The sequence below is a fragment of the Leptinotarsa decemlineata genome, unplaced genomic scaffold (assembly GCF_025532065.1).
Source record: "Leptinotarsa decemlineata unplaced genomic scaffold, Ldec_3_MD MMD2_P_RNA_scaffold_5, whole genome shotgun sequence".
Taxonomy (NCBI): domain Eukaryota; kingdom Metazoa; phylum Arthropoda; class Insecta; order Coleoptera; family Chrysomelidae; genus Leptinotarsa; species Leptinotarsa decemlineata.
The window spans coordinates 13066462-13079497 of record NW_027412532.1 but is presented as its reverse complement, the minus strand read 5'-3'; the positions used below and the strand labels follow the sequence as shown (position 1 = coordinate 13079497).

Sequence of the window (13036 nt, the reverse complement as noted above, 5' to 3'; positions counted from 1 at the left end):
CCAGAAGAAGCATTCGTTTTTAAATTAAGTTTTTTATAAGAAAAATGTTGATTGTTGAATTGAAAAGTGTCAATTAAGGAGGAATAAGGTGTAAAGGTGACCTAGTGAATAAATGCTTGTGTTTTAAAATAGTTCATCTTGTGAAAAAGAAGGCTGAAAAGTAACCAATAGTATCATTCCAGCAGATCATTACAGAAACACCATTACTAAAAATTGTCCCGTCATTCCATGTCATTATTTACCGCACATGTTCATTATTATTGATATTATTTTCTCATCATTTTTATGTTTCGAGTGGCCTAGAAATCACATAGACTGTGTTTTTATCGATTATGGATTTGAAACAAAGCATGTCTAGCTATAATTATTGCATTGAGTATGATTCGTTCTGTTGAACGTCGTTACTATCTCTGTATACCGTTCAAATAGTACACGGCGTTTTTCTCTGCAAAATAATTGTTCACGAAGGTGAACATTTGACGAATATCAGTCCTCCACGTATTTTAGATGAGAAAACAAAAAGAAGTCACTTGGGTATAAATCTGGTGAGAAAGGCGGATGGTCAAACAGTTGAAACCGTAATCTGTGGATTTCCGCTATGGCTACCGCTGAGGTGTGAGGCTGTGCATTGTATTGGTGACACAGGATTTTCTTTTCCTGCAAATGTGGCCGTTTTTCGCAAGTTTTGCCTTCACCTTGTCAATTAATGATACATAGTAGCCGATCGGCAGCCAGGCGGTTCGATGTGGGTGCTTTGTTCACTCACTCGAATTGACTGCCGTGTTGGTCGGTGATTCAAGCCCCAGTCTGTTATCGTCCAACCCGTGTTAGGAATAACACGTTAACAGGTAAGACCTCATTAATCCTTAGCTCGCACAAGTTTCGACTTCTGAGGGTTGTCCTTCGTAAGATTTTAAACAGATAGTATACTCCTGTAATGATTCTTCTTTTTGAAGATGATCCATTGAAATACCTCCATGACTGTCCCAAAAACAGTCGCCATCAGTTTACCAGCCGAAAACACAGTTTTTCCTTTTTTGGAGCCAGTTCTTCCTTTGCAGTCCACTGTTTGGACATTATTTTTGTTCCTGGTTCCTGTAGTTTCATCTACAGTAGGTAATTAATCGCACCAAAACACGGATTCATTGCGCCCAAACTGCACCAATACAGCGTTGGAAATGTTCATTCGAACACGTTTTCGGTCTAAAGTGAGCAAACGCGGCACCCAATGCGTGGACATGCCTAAATGTTGATTTAATACGTTTTTCTGACATGTTCATAACCTCTGCTATCTCTCTCACATTAGTCCAACTGATCTTTGATTTGCGTAGACGTATTGCTTTTCAAAAACAAATATTCAATTGATTTTGTCGATTTTCATAAAAATACTCTCATAAACTTGGTCAAACGACTGTTACATAACAAATGCGCGTCCAAAATGGCTGAAACTTTGTTTAGTAACTGTCAACAGATGAACAACGGCTTTTATTTGCGAGTGCTTCCATCTTCATGTTGAAGGGGGAAAACTTTTCAGACCATGCTTATGTCTACTTTTCCTGTCGTAAAGTCACAGCAGCTTGTCCATGAAAAAAATATCCGTACCGATAGTGCTTTTGAAGATATAAGGGCTTGTAGTTTAGCCCACTAGGGAATTCTTGAAGAGCATTCCACAGCATTCTAGAACATCACAAAATGTTCTGAAATATGTTGGAATGTTCAGTTATAACATGGAACACTCGAGAATATTCCGGAAAATCTCTGATCATTGTGGAACAGAATGAAACAGATTTTCATTTTCACCAGAAGGACGTGCTTTTGAAGTTGAAAATTTCGGCTGCCGGAGAACATTCTGGAGTATTCGAAAGCATTCCACATTCCAGAACATTCTAGAACATTCTGTAATGTGATGGAATGTTCCTGATCTATGGTCGTATTTCTGGAAACCAAACGAGAAGCGTAGATAACTATTCTGAATACGCTGGAGACGAAAAGCATCCGACTGTCTAGAAATAGGTCCATGAATGCTCTCACAATAAGAAATTTTTGATATGATCAACGACTCACATAACCTAAGATTCAACTTGGTGTTGAGTAGATTTCGATTAAGAAACAGTAGCTGAATGCATATTCAGTGAGGCGGAGTTCTGAGACGAAACCAGTCTTGAATTTTTGATCTCGTTTACGGAAGGAAGTATTTTATTTTCAATACGTGCTCCCTATTCCTTCTACGTTCAAGGAACATTATTTCGGATTTCTTAGAATTATGCTAATGCTTATACACTGTAGAAACATCAAAGATGGCTTGAAGATCGTGGTTGATATACAACTATGTAGATAGATAGATAGATAGATTTATTAATAGTGGTGTCCCACGGGGATCAGTCCTAGGACCTACATTGTGGAACATCCTGTATGAAGAGCTTTTTTCAATTGAATTACCCGATGGAACTGATTTGGTAGGGTTTGCAGACGACGTTGCATTAGTAGTGGCAGCCGGAAATGAGAATCTCCTAATGAATGTAGCAAATAGAGCAATACTACGAGTATCGAAGTGGATAAAAAGTAGGTGCCTGAAACTAGCTCCAGAAAAAACCGAAGCCATGCTCCTGACGAAGCGTAGAAAAATAGGGGTAATCAATTTCGATATCGAAGGAATACAGATTGGACTGAGCAAGGCGGTAAAGTACCTGGGAGTATGGCTTGACAATAAGCTGACCTTTGCAGAGCATATAAAACAAAGTGTACTCAAGGCTGAGAAAACAACTACAGAGCCTCAAAGAGACGAATTATGTCAAATGTAGGTCATTCACAGATTCTGTACGGTGCACCATCCTGGTACACCGCAATGCAAAACAAGAAACTAGTCCAGAAATTAACGGCGGTGCAGAGAAAAATGAACGTTCGGACGTGCAGTTCATATAGAACGAAATCCGCTGAGGCAGTATGCATCATAGCAAGAGTTTCACCGATAGAAATTCAAGTGCTGGAGAGAATGGAGCGCTACAGTGGTCTGGGAAGGAATGCAGCCAGGAAAACCCTCATGCGTAGGTGACAACTGAAATGGGACAGTAGCCTATATGGGAGATGGACGTACCGACTCATTCCAAACGTAGAGAGCTGGGTTAACCGACCCTTTGGAGAAGTAGACTACTACCTTACTCAAGCACTTTCTGGAGACGGCTGCTTCGGTAAATATCTGTTCTGCAGAGGAAGATCGGAGTCCGCATCCTGCATTCAGTGTCAGGTAGATGATGATGCGGAGCACACGCTTTTTGCATGCTTAAGATGGACTGAAATGCGTACGGAATACCACCGAGAAACGGGGAAAATATTTAACATCGAACATATGATGGAAGATCTCAAAGGAGAAGAGACCTCATGGGACTGTGCATACAAAGTAGTGAGAAAAATTATCGAGACAAAGGAGAGGGAGAGTAGAAATTGAAGTACCTAGTTACTATTTTTTGTTTGTTTGTTTGTTTGTCCGATCTTTGGATATATCACGGGTCCAGACTGAAGTAATGCGAGAGCGGTTCCCGGTACTTGGCACCGAGAATGGTGGGAGGGGTTTTAGTCGGTAAGAATCCGGCACAGCGTCTATGAAGATTTCCCCTCCTCCTTCAAAAAAAAAGCTTTCAATTTAAATAATTGATAAAACTCAAGTCATAAAAATGATTACATTAACATTACAAATGTCACTTGGCAGGAACAAATAAGTACATATCACAGATAAAGATTGTCGAGTAGAATGTAATATGTAGTATTGAAGTTACTAGGAAGCTCAAATTTGATACAGACTGAAAATGGTTATTTGTTCATGAATTCTTGTAATGAATATGGCTCAATATCATACAACAGATCGAAAACACGTTTTTTAAAAATTTGTCTTGTCCGATTTAGGAACAATATAATTGGATTTCTGTCGGGTGGAATAGTCACGTCTATATTTGTCATCTTCAAAATTCGATTTGTTCTCGTTTACAAAAAGTACACAAACATGATTTTTTTTTTGAATGATGCAACTATCTTTCCTTCATTTTCAGTATTTCAATATTAAATTTTACAAAAAGGATTTGAAGCTTTATATCTTCTATTAATTATCTGCTAGCGCTTTCGACAGTTGGTAGTACTGTCATCTTCTAGGCACTCCTCAAACTGCAGATACAAATTGCTGGCTTATTCTGCATTTTTCCGGTTTGTATAAAACAGACTATCATATCCCATTTTTCATAATGCTCATACTTCATTGCGAATGTATTTGAAAATTGAACGAAACCCACTAATTGAAGAGTGTCTTTACTACTTCAATCAAAATTTGGCAGCTACCAGTAAATATTTGTATTCTGTTTCATCATCCAAAGCCTACTTGATCGAAGTGTGCGTTTCGAAGTCTACATGAAAAAACCTAAAAGCTCTGTATTTTAAAGATGACTCTAGCAAAACTTCCAGTGTGCTACATTTTTGTAAAGGTTATTTTGAACTCTATTGAAATATGCAGGAATGTACAGGGTGTCTCATTGACACATCCAGAACTATTGATATCTTATTTGAAGAAATACGTTTTTTGCACCATTAAATCTACGTTAAAAAGTGCCTTGGAAATAATGAAACAGAAAATGCACATTTTCGAAAAACATGCTGTAACTTAGAAACGATTATAGATATGCGGTTTTCATCATTAAGTTTGTTATAAAATTTGATCCCCAGATACAGCCATCAGTTTTCATCTATCTATTTTGAAAAGAGAAGTTTCCCTTCAAAAGTCTTCAATTTGTCCCTCTCTGTACCTACATGCTAAAAATCAGGTGTCCAAGAATGGATCCTTGTAGCACTTGCTTTGACACCGGCGAAGCATCCTATACCATTCCATCAACAACGACTCTTCGAGTTCGATTGGAGAGATAGTTTTCTGAAAGTGACCCTTTTCGCTTATAAAAACAAAATTGGATGAGTTTATCACACAAGATCCCGTAATCGAGTGTATCAAAGGCCTTACTATAGTCCAGAGGTACAGCTTTAACGAGATCATCGGTAAATGATAGGAGGCCATGGTGGTACTATACTGGGGCCTGAATTCAGATTGTACAGACATAAATATCTGATTGGCATTGACAAAGCTATCAATCTGATTTTTCAGTACTGATTCCAATACTTTAGAGAGACACGGGAGAATTGTAATAGGTCTCAGGTCGGAGTGGTATGTAAGGGAGTTACACTTAGCCAGAGGAATAATCAATCCATCGTTCCAAAAATTGGGAAAATGGCAACTGGTAACGTGATGAGAAAGGTATAACGATTTATCATAAAATAATCATTGAGATTTAACATTTTGAGCGATATTTCGTCTGAGGTGGTGAGGTAAAATGAATTTTTGGATTCTTTTGAATTATAATAACGATCTAATGAAGACATTTGAAGAGCCGATCTGATAGGTTGAAATGCTGATTTATGAGACTGCCATTTTTTAATGCAGCAGGGATTTCTGAATCCTCAGTTTTCATCAGAATATCGAGCGATTGTAATGTATTTCAAGTTGATTGAGAGTTTTTATTTCGTAATATAAAATGAAGATATGATTAATTCGGATCAAATCACACTGCATGTATAATTTCTGAGTTCCTTATAACTAACTAATCCAGTCAGCAAACGCTAAAAACTTTTTGTACGGTTCTCAAGTAAAATCATTTTTCTGTGAACAAGTTACACATTGACAAATGAAAAATAATAACGTTCTGAAGAAATTACTCAAACGTTATTTATGAGAATCTATTTGCAGTATTTGATATTCCTATCGCAGCTTACTGAAGTATTGCTTTATTTGAATACTCTTCCAACTAATAATTCAGTGGAAGCACGTATTCAATTCAGATCTATTGGAATTCGTATACTCATTAATCATTCGAATGTTCATGAAATCTGGGCAGAGCCATTTGACATCACAAAATCTGGTTAACCACATATTAAATTGATACGTATTTACAATTCTCACCGAGAGTAATTCATCATGAATAGTGGATCTGTATGTGGCATATATTTTCATAAAAATATTCAACTGAACAATGAAAATTTATTATTTCGTTCCATTTTGTTACATTGTGTCAGAGTATGTAATTCAAATCAGTACTGAACGAATTCAGGAACGAATTAGACTCAGGTAATAATTATGTATTAAATTATTCAACAAGCGAGAATGGAGTTTGGCGAAGAGAGCCGAGGGCGAGCATTGTAACTGATTCTAGTGAGTAACGACCATTATTCGTGAGTGGAATACAATATTTTTTTCAAGGACAAAACACAAGCACTACAAGAAAATCCTCAAGACGACAATAATTCGAAAACACTGATACTGATAGCGTAACACGTTTTCCGAAGTTCAGAAGAAGAACGGGCAGGTATAAAAAATGTAACAGCAAAGAGAGTGAATGGAAAATCCATCTTTCTTGGAGAATGGAATATCAATTTCTAATATCTTATTTTTACATATTCCATTCGATGTTCTGAAGTAGGAAATCATTATTCATTCTCAAAGCAGTAGATATGTACCGATATATTTGTCAGTGTCAAATAGCACGCTACAAGAACAAAGATTTATAACTTCCGATAGAATATTCGATGAAGATCCCAGAAGGGTCTTGTTGAACAAGTGTTAGTGATGTTCTAGCTGTCTAGGTGAAAATTGAATAGAATTATTGATATATGTCACCGCATATTTAATCTTTTGAATAAATCCGAGTTGAAACACAAAAGTTCCAAACTGTCTCAGTATGTATTCAATCGATAACAAATTTGACAAGTGGATACAAGTCCTAAAGTCGACATACAAGATTCGTACTCGCAGTCAACGCACATGCCACTGATGATGTCTACCGCAATAGCAGACGAAACTTTATCAGCCCGAATTCTGTCATCTTTAATTTACCTCCATTAATAGGACTCCCAGCCACACATGAAACATATTTTCATAATATTGAATATAATAATAATGCTAATAATAATTGGTTTTATTGATAAGTTCATACTTAAGTAATCAGTAGGTACATGTATAGCTCTTATCAAATGGCAGGATTCATTTTTCGCCCATGTTCACACATGGACAAAACTTATTCATCCATCCAACCTTATTCTTATTAACAATTTAATTTCAAAAATAATATTTATACGTAAATCACAAATTGAGATTATAATTATTGAGTGAGAATAAATAAATAACAATTTATAAATGTATGGTATATAAGATATGATATAGATATTGAAATGCCTACTTGACAGGTCTCAAGATATACTAAAAATACCCAGTGAAATATAAAGTCCTGGTGGAGAAAAATCCTATCCTCATTTCCCAAATAGTTATTAAATTGTTAACTAGCAAATGTTGTCTTGAGTTTGGACCTAAACTACATCGAAACTCTAGACATCACCAGAAGATGGCAAATGAGAGTTTCTGAAACGTCGTGTAAACGATCCTTGTCAGGATCCAAAATACGAAATGAAACCATCATTCAACGTACCCTTACCTTTCATGTGGATTTCAACTTTGTAGGTACGTGTGGCAGATACCCGACGGAAAAACAACAACTAACCCAGCTAATGCTGCGTAGAAAGCAGGAAAATCATTAGGCACCTGTGCAACGTCTTCCATTTGAAATATTCGTCGCAAGTAATTTCATATACCTATATGAAAAGCAGAAATTAGTTTTATTTGGTCGGAACACGACAGACCGGTTTCGGAGTACTTGCTCCTCGTCAGTTCCGGAAAGGAGTGAACCGTCTGAGTATCCCGAACAAATAACATAGTCATCACCATTTCAGTCAGGTTGGAAAATATTCCCTTACCTTGAGGTTCGTCAGGAGGACGAATGGTTGAAAACTGAGATGTTTGGTTGCAACATAAAGGTCAGTGACTTCTCTGTCGCTCTGGCCTTGTGTAGCCCTTCCTGACTGGGGTATTTGATGAATAAACTGTTCAATTTAACGACCTCGTGAGGCCTTCACTCAACCGAGCGACGGGACCCTTTGAATCGGGTGGGGTCGTCTATAGTGCAATCTACAGCTTTCCTGACTAGTACGTCTTCATGCGTTTTCGCGTACTCAAAAACTTTGATCCCTCAACTGTTGTATAGTCTACAGATTTAAATTTCATTCCGCACCAACCATAGAACATTCATCAGATCTTATTCTGTAATCTTTCCAAAATAAAAAGATTTGACGGGGCGGTTTGTTCTCGAGCGCCTGAAGCATATATAATGACAGGTTTGAACATCGTATTGTATAGTAAAACCTTATTTCTAAGAGTACACGCTCCCTAACGGACGTTCGAGAAGCTCCCTGACCCCTGGTGAAGTGAAGAAGGCTCCCGAATTGCCGACCCGAGACTGCTCCTTAGCATCTCTGATGGACTCAGGCCCAGGCGATCAAGTAAAAGGCTAATCGATTCACCCCTGTCAAGCAGTTCCACCATACTGCTATAAGAACTCACACTCTTAGTGTTTTCCCAATGGTTATCGAGTGATATTATGAACAGTTTCGTGAATGGTAAATTTGATCGTACTCACCAGAAATCTGGAGCGTTCTTGCACACTACAACCAACGCACACACACTAACACTGAGAGGAATAACACCTGGTGAACGGCTGAACATCCAACAGAAACAATCGTCTTTGTGGAAATTCTTTAAAAATTGACGGACAGCAAAAAAGTTTGAACCGTCACTTTGATAGCTAACGTCAGATTATATCCTGAACAAACAAAATCAATTCCAACTAGTCTTCTTCTTCTCCTGGAGAGGTGTATATAACATGCTCCAGTTAAGTTAGGTTTACATGAGATGAAAGGGTATAATGTTGAGAAATATTTGAGAAAAATAATGATTGAGCCTAATATCACTCATGGGACCTATTCTAGGTTGGAACTGTTATGTCAGATCACGACAGCTTCGTATTCTACTTTCAACAAATCATTGAAGTTGATGATTTATTCATTTAACAAAAAGACTCATCATCAATATTATCATTTGGTTGAAGAGTTAGTTGTAGTAATAAATGAGGGGAAAAGATTTTCAGCAAACACTCAGTACCACAAGAAGTGGTTATTTCAGTTTCAGGATTATAACTGCCACAACAAGAACATAGGCACTACGATGTCTCATTCCAATTTTCAAAAAGTGGTAGGATAATTTTTAAGCCAGTATCAACTGAAAAGTATGGTCTCTATAAGTCAATATTGATTATTCGTTATTGCTGGTATTATTGAGTTTTCAACCCCCTGGATTGGAATAACTTTCAATAAAATGATGAATGAGTGCGTTTGCATCCAAATACCTTTCCGAAAAACCAGAGCTGAAACACTATTCTCGACTCGCGTTTCACCATCCAAATTGGCGTCTTCAAGAGATGGAATAAGCTGAAATGTTAACTGATCTCTATGCATATCATTTTCCGACACACATCTATCATTTCGGGTACAAATTCGAGGGAAATTTTCTCGTGAAAGTTCCCGTTAACTTCAATAGGCGATTCATATGAAAATGAACAATGACCTGTTAAAAATTGAATCTCTGTACATTTTCATAGTTCTCATGCCATACTTTGCTATTCCCAGACTTTCGAGAGCATCCTGAAATCTAGAGTAATGTATCGATTTCAACAATTTCAGATAATTTTCATTCATTTCATGGCCGCCTCCCAAGGTGAGTTGACCGACACTATATCTTTCTGGTCCCCGAAATAGGATACATGATGCATGTTCTTTGAAGAGAGTTTTGATGACTCGCTAAGTCTGACCGATATATATTTTGTGACAGTCCTCACAGCTACATTTCATAAGTCCTAAATTTTTCATTTTCCATCTTCTTGTCTTCAAGTTAACCTAACATTTGATTTAGTGAGAAAGTTTTGAAGACTACTTCAACGTTCAACTTTTTGAAAAAATGCGACCTGATCCGTTTGAATATCTTGGTTCATACGGAAGGTCAATGAACTTTGAATCCATGTGTTTTTGAAAAGTCGAAGGTAAACAAAGATTCTTTCCAAACTTACGTTTCGTAATTAACTTATCCACCATATTCGAAGCTTCCAGCTATGTCCTCGATAACGTATTTCTCAATATCCTATCTTTCGTCACTCAAGGGAAACGTAACAAACCTATGGACAAGAAAGTAAGGATCACCTGCCATTTTCTGAGGCATTTGAATTAATGCACTAACATTTCTGTTTCATCCCAAGAGAACGAAGACCCAAAAATGCCAAGAAAAGCACATGGATTTCTCCAAATAACATTCAGATATTATCGATTATTCGTGTCACATTCATTTCCGTATGTCGATACTTAATATAAAAGTTTTCTGAATTCATTAGTGAAGTCTCTGATCATGAGCCTTGTTTCCAAGGAGATCAAAAAATATTGAGTCCAAAGAAACGCTTTGGAAGGATCTACTTTTTCAGATCTTTGTAATGATGTAATTGGGATGATTTACGACCCATTGATTAGGTTTCATTAAACTCTAATAATTTCAATACTGTGTTTTCTATAAACAAAATTAAAACTAGAATCAAATAGCCATGGATCACAAAAGACTTTGAGGTATCAGCAGAAAATCTACGATCTCTTCATTTAATTCGGAAATATTCGGGTAAAAATAGAGGCTTCAACTCCCTATACAATAGGTACAGAAACATTCATAGAACTATAAGGACTGCAAAACAAATTCATTGCTAGAAAAAATGGAAAGGTCTGCAAACAAACAGAAAGAAAGCCGGGAAATCATCAATGACCTCAGGGAAAAAAAGAATACTGCTCCTACTAAAACTGACCTAAAATCTGATTGTATTAACAAACATCACTGCACTGTGGAACATAATTTATCCAAAGTTATAAAATCCAATATTGATCCTTTTACTTTTTTAAGGACCACTCAGTTTCCGAGACGTTTTTCTTCATGCCTACAGATGTTTGGAAATTAGAAAAATCCGTGAAGAAATTAAAACTACAAACTCAGCTGGTTGGGATGGCATGAGCATAAAAGTATTTACCAAGTCGCCCAACTCAGCTATCACCGCTTTGGTGGAAGCTATAAACAGAAGCTTCATAACGGGAGAATTCTCGGTGTGTTTAAAAACAGCCATTGTTATTCCCTTACACAAAGGAGGCGACACAAACAATCCTGCTAATTTTAGGCCCATTTCTATGCTACCTACTTTTGCTAAAATCATAGAAAAACTTATGAAACAAAGAATGATGATGCTTGTGAGTCGGCATAATATTATTAGAAGCAGTTTTTTGCGATATTTCAAAAGCTTTCGATTGCGTGGATCATGAAATTCTGGTGCAAAAACTAGAAGTATATGGCTTTAGAGATATATCTCTGAAATGGTTCAGATTATACCTGTCAGAACGTATATTAATATACCTGCAAAAATAACTCAATTTGCAGATGACACTACATTATTTTGGCATTGCAAGAATGAGAGGAAACTGCATGATTTGATAAGCAAGGATATTATAAAAATCAAAGACTGGTGTGATGCTAATCTCTTATCATTTAATATCTGAAAAACGAGCATCATTGCCCTCAAGTGCTCCACAATGGATGTTTACCTGGGTACTCAATTAATAGTACAAATAGATTAAAAAATTATTTTGAAGGTCATATGAATAACATAGGTAGATAAATTTCATCAGGATGCTTTCCAGTCAGAGTATCAGCAAATGAACTAGGCACTATTGTGACAAAAAATGTGTACTTGCTCTCATTGATTCCCATCTGCAAAACGGTATATGTTTTTGGGGAACGTGTTGCCAATATACGTTTGATAGGGTGTTTGCATTACAAAAATGAGGAGTTAAAAATAAGTGTAGAGTTGGATTCAGGGATTCCTGTCGACCTTTATTCACAAGGCATAAAATATTGACCTTGCCTTCCATACTTATCTTGGAATTGGTAGTCTGATGCAAAAAAAATATAGAAGGGAAATTTTCAGTTCACCTCGACGAAATATGAGGAATAAGCTCAATATAATTTCACCGATTCCAATATCATCATAAGTCTTTCATGATGGAAAACAAAATGTTTAACCATTTGCCAGTTGAGATCAAAGGCAAAACATGTTCTACTAAATTAAAGTCCGCAAAATGATTCTGATTTCAAAGGCCTATTATTCTTTAGACGAGTTATATACAGAAAAAAATTTGAATTCTATAAAAAAAATATTTTATTTTCAGTACCTACCTACAGTTTCAGTACCTACAGGTATTTAATCTGTGTGACTATTTTAACTTTTTGTATGTTTGTAGGTACTCACTTTTATTTTCTATGCATTTACTTTTTATATTTTAATGTTTTATAGTTTTTATATTATTTTATCTACATTTAGGTTTTGCATGAGAATATTTATTATCATTTATTTAAATATGTAGCGTATATATTTTAACTTTCTGACTACTTTTTCACTCCAAAATTCTGAAATTACCAAATTTTCAAGTACTACCTTCAATTTGTATATCTTATATTTCTCAGAATAGAAACACTTGGTCAATGAGATTTTATCTTCACCAATAAAGTACATTTTGATTTGAAGTCGACGAATTATTTGAGAGGTCACCCAAAAATAATACTCGTATTTTTTGATTATTTGACTAATTGATAATATTGCTATTGTAGCATTCACTGTTTTGCCTTTTTTGATCCATTGACGAATTATTTGACGTGTTCATTCCTTTATAGAAAAAAGTACAACGGTGGCGTTGAAAATACTTCGTTAATGAAAACGCTGAACAATCAGCACCAATTATCTTACATTCCCTGTTTCCAGAACCCACCGGATTCGCAAAAATGAGAATGACATGATATTTATTACACTATTGAAAAGCATCGCATGCGAAAATGGGGGCCTTAATCAACTTCCGCCAGAAATGAACTTTTAACGAAGATTTTAATTTACTTACATTCATGCCATCCTGTATGAAAGCTGGAACGAGAATCCAAAAAAGGCTGAATCATTTATAACGAAGTTGAGATATGAAGTTTACACTCTTTATTCAT

At 36.2% G+C, this 13036-nt stretch overlaps 1 protein-coding gene across 1 annotated transcript in view; it reads right to left on the bottom strand.

The window, feature by feature from the left end:
* The window catches only part of LOC111513790 (GTPase-activating Rap/Ran-GAP domain-like protein 3), a 574796-nt gene extending 566102 nt beyond the window's left edge, over nucleotides 1-8694 (bottom strand). The window contains exon 1 of the mRNA XM_074169581.1: nucleotides 8553-8694. The gene's annotated coding sequence lies outside the window, so the exon portion shown is untranslated. The remainder of the gene's footprint in view (nucleotides 1-8552) is intronic.
* Between the last annotated feature and the right edge of the window lie 4342 nt (nucleotides 8695-13036).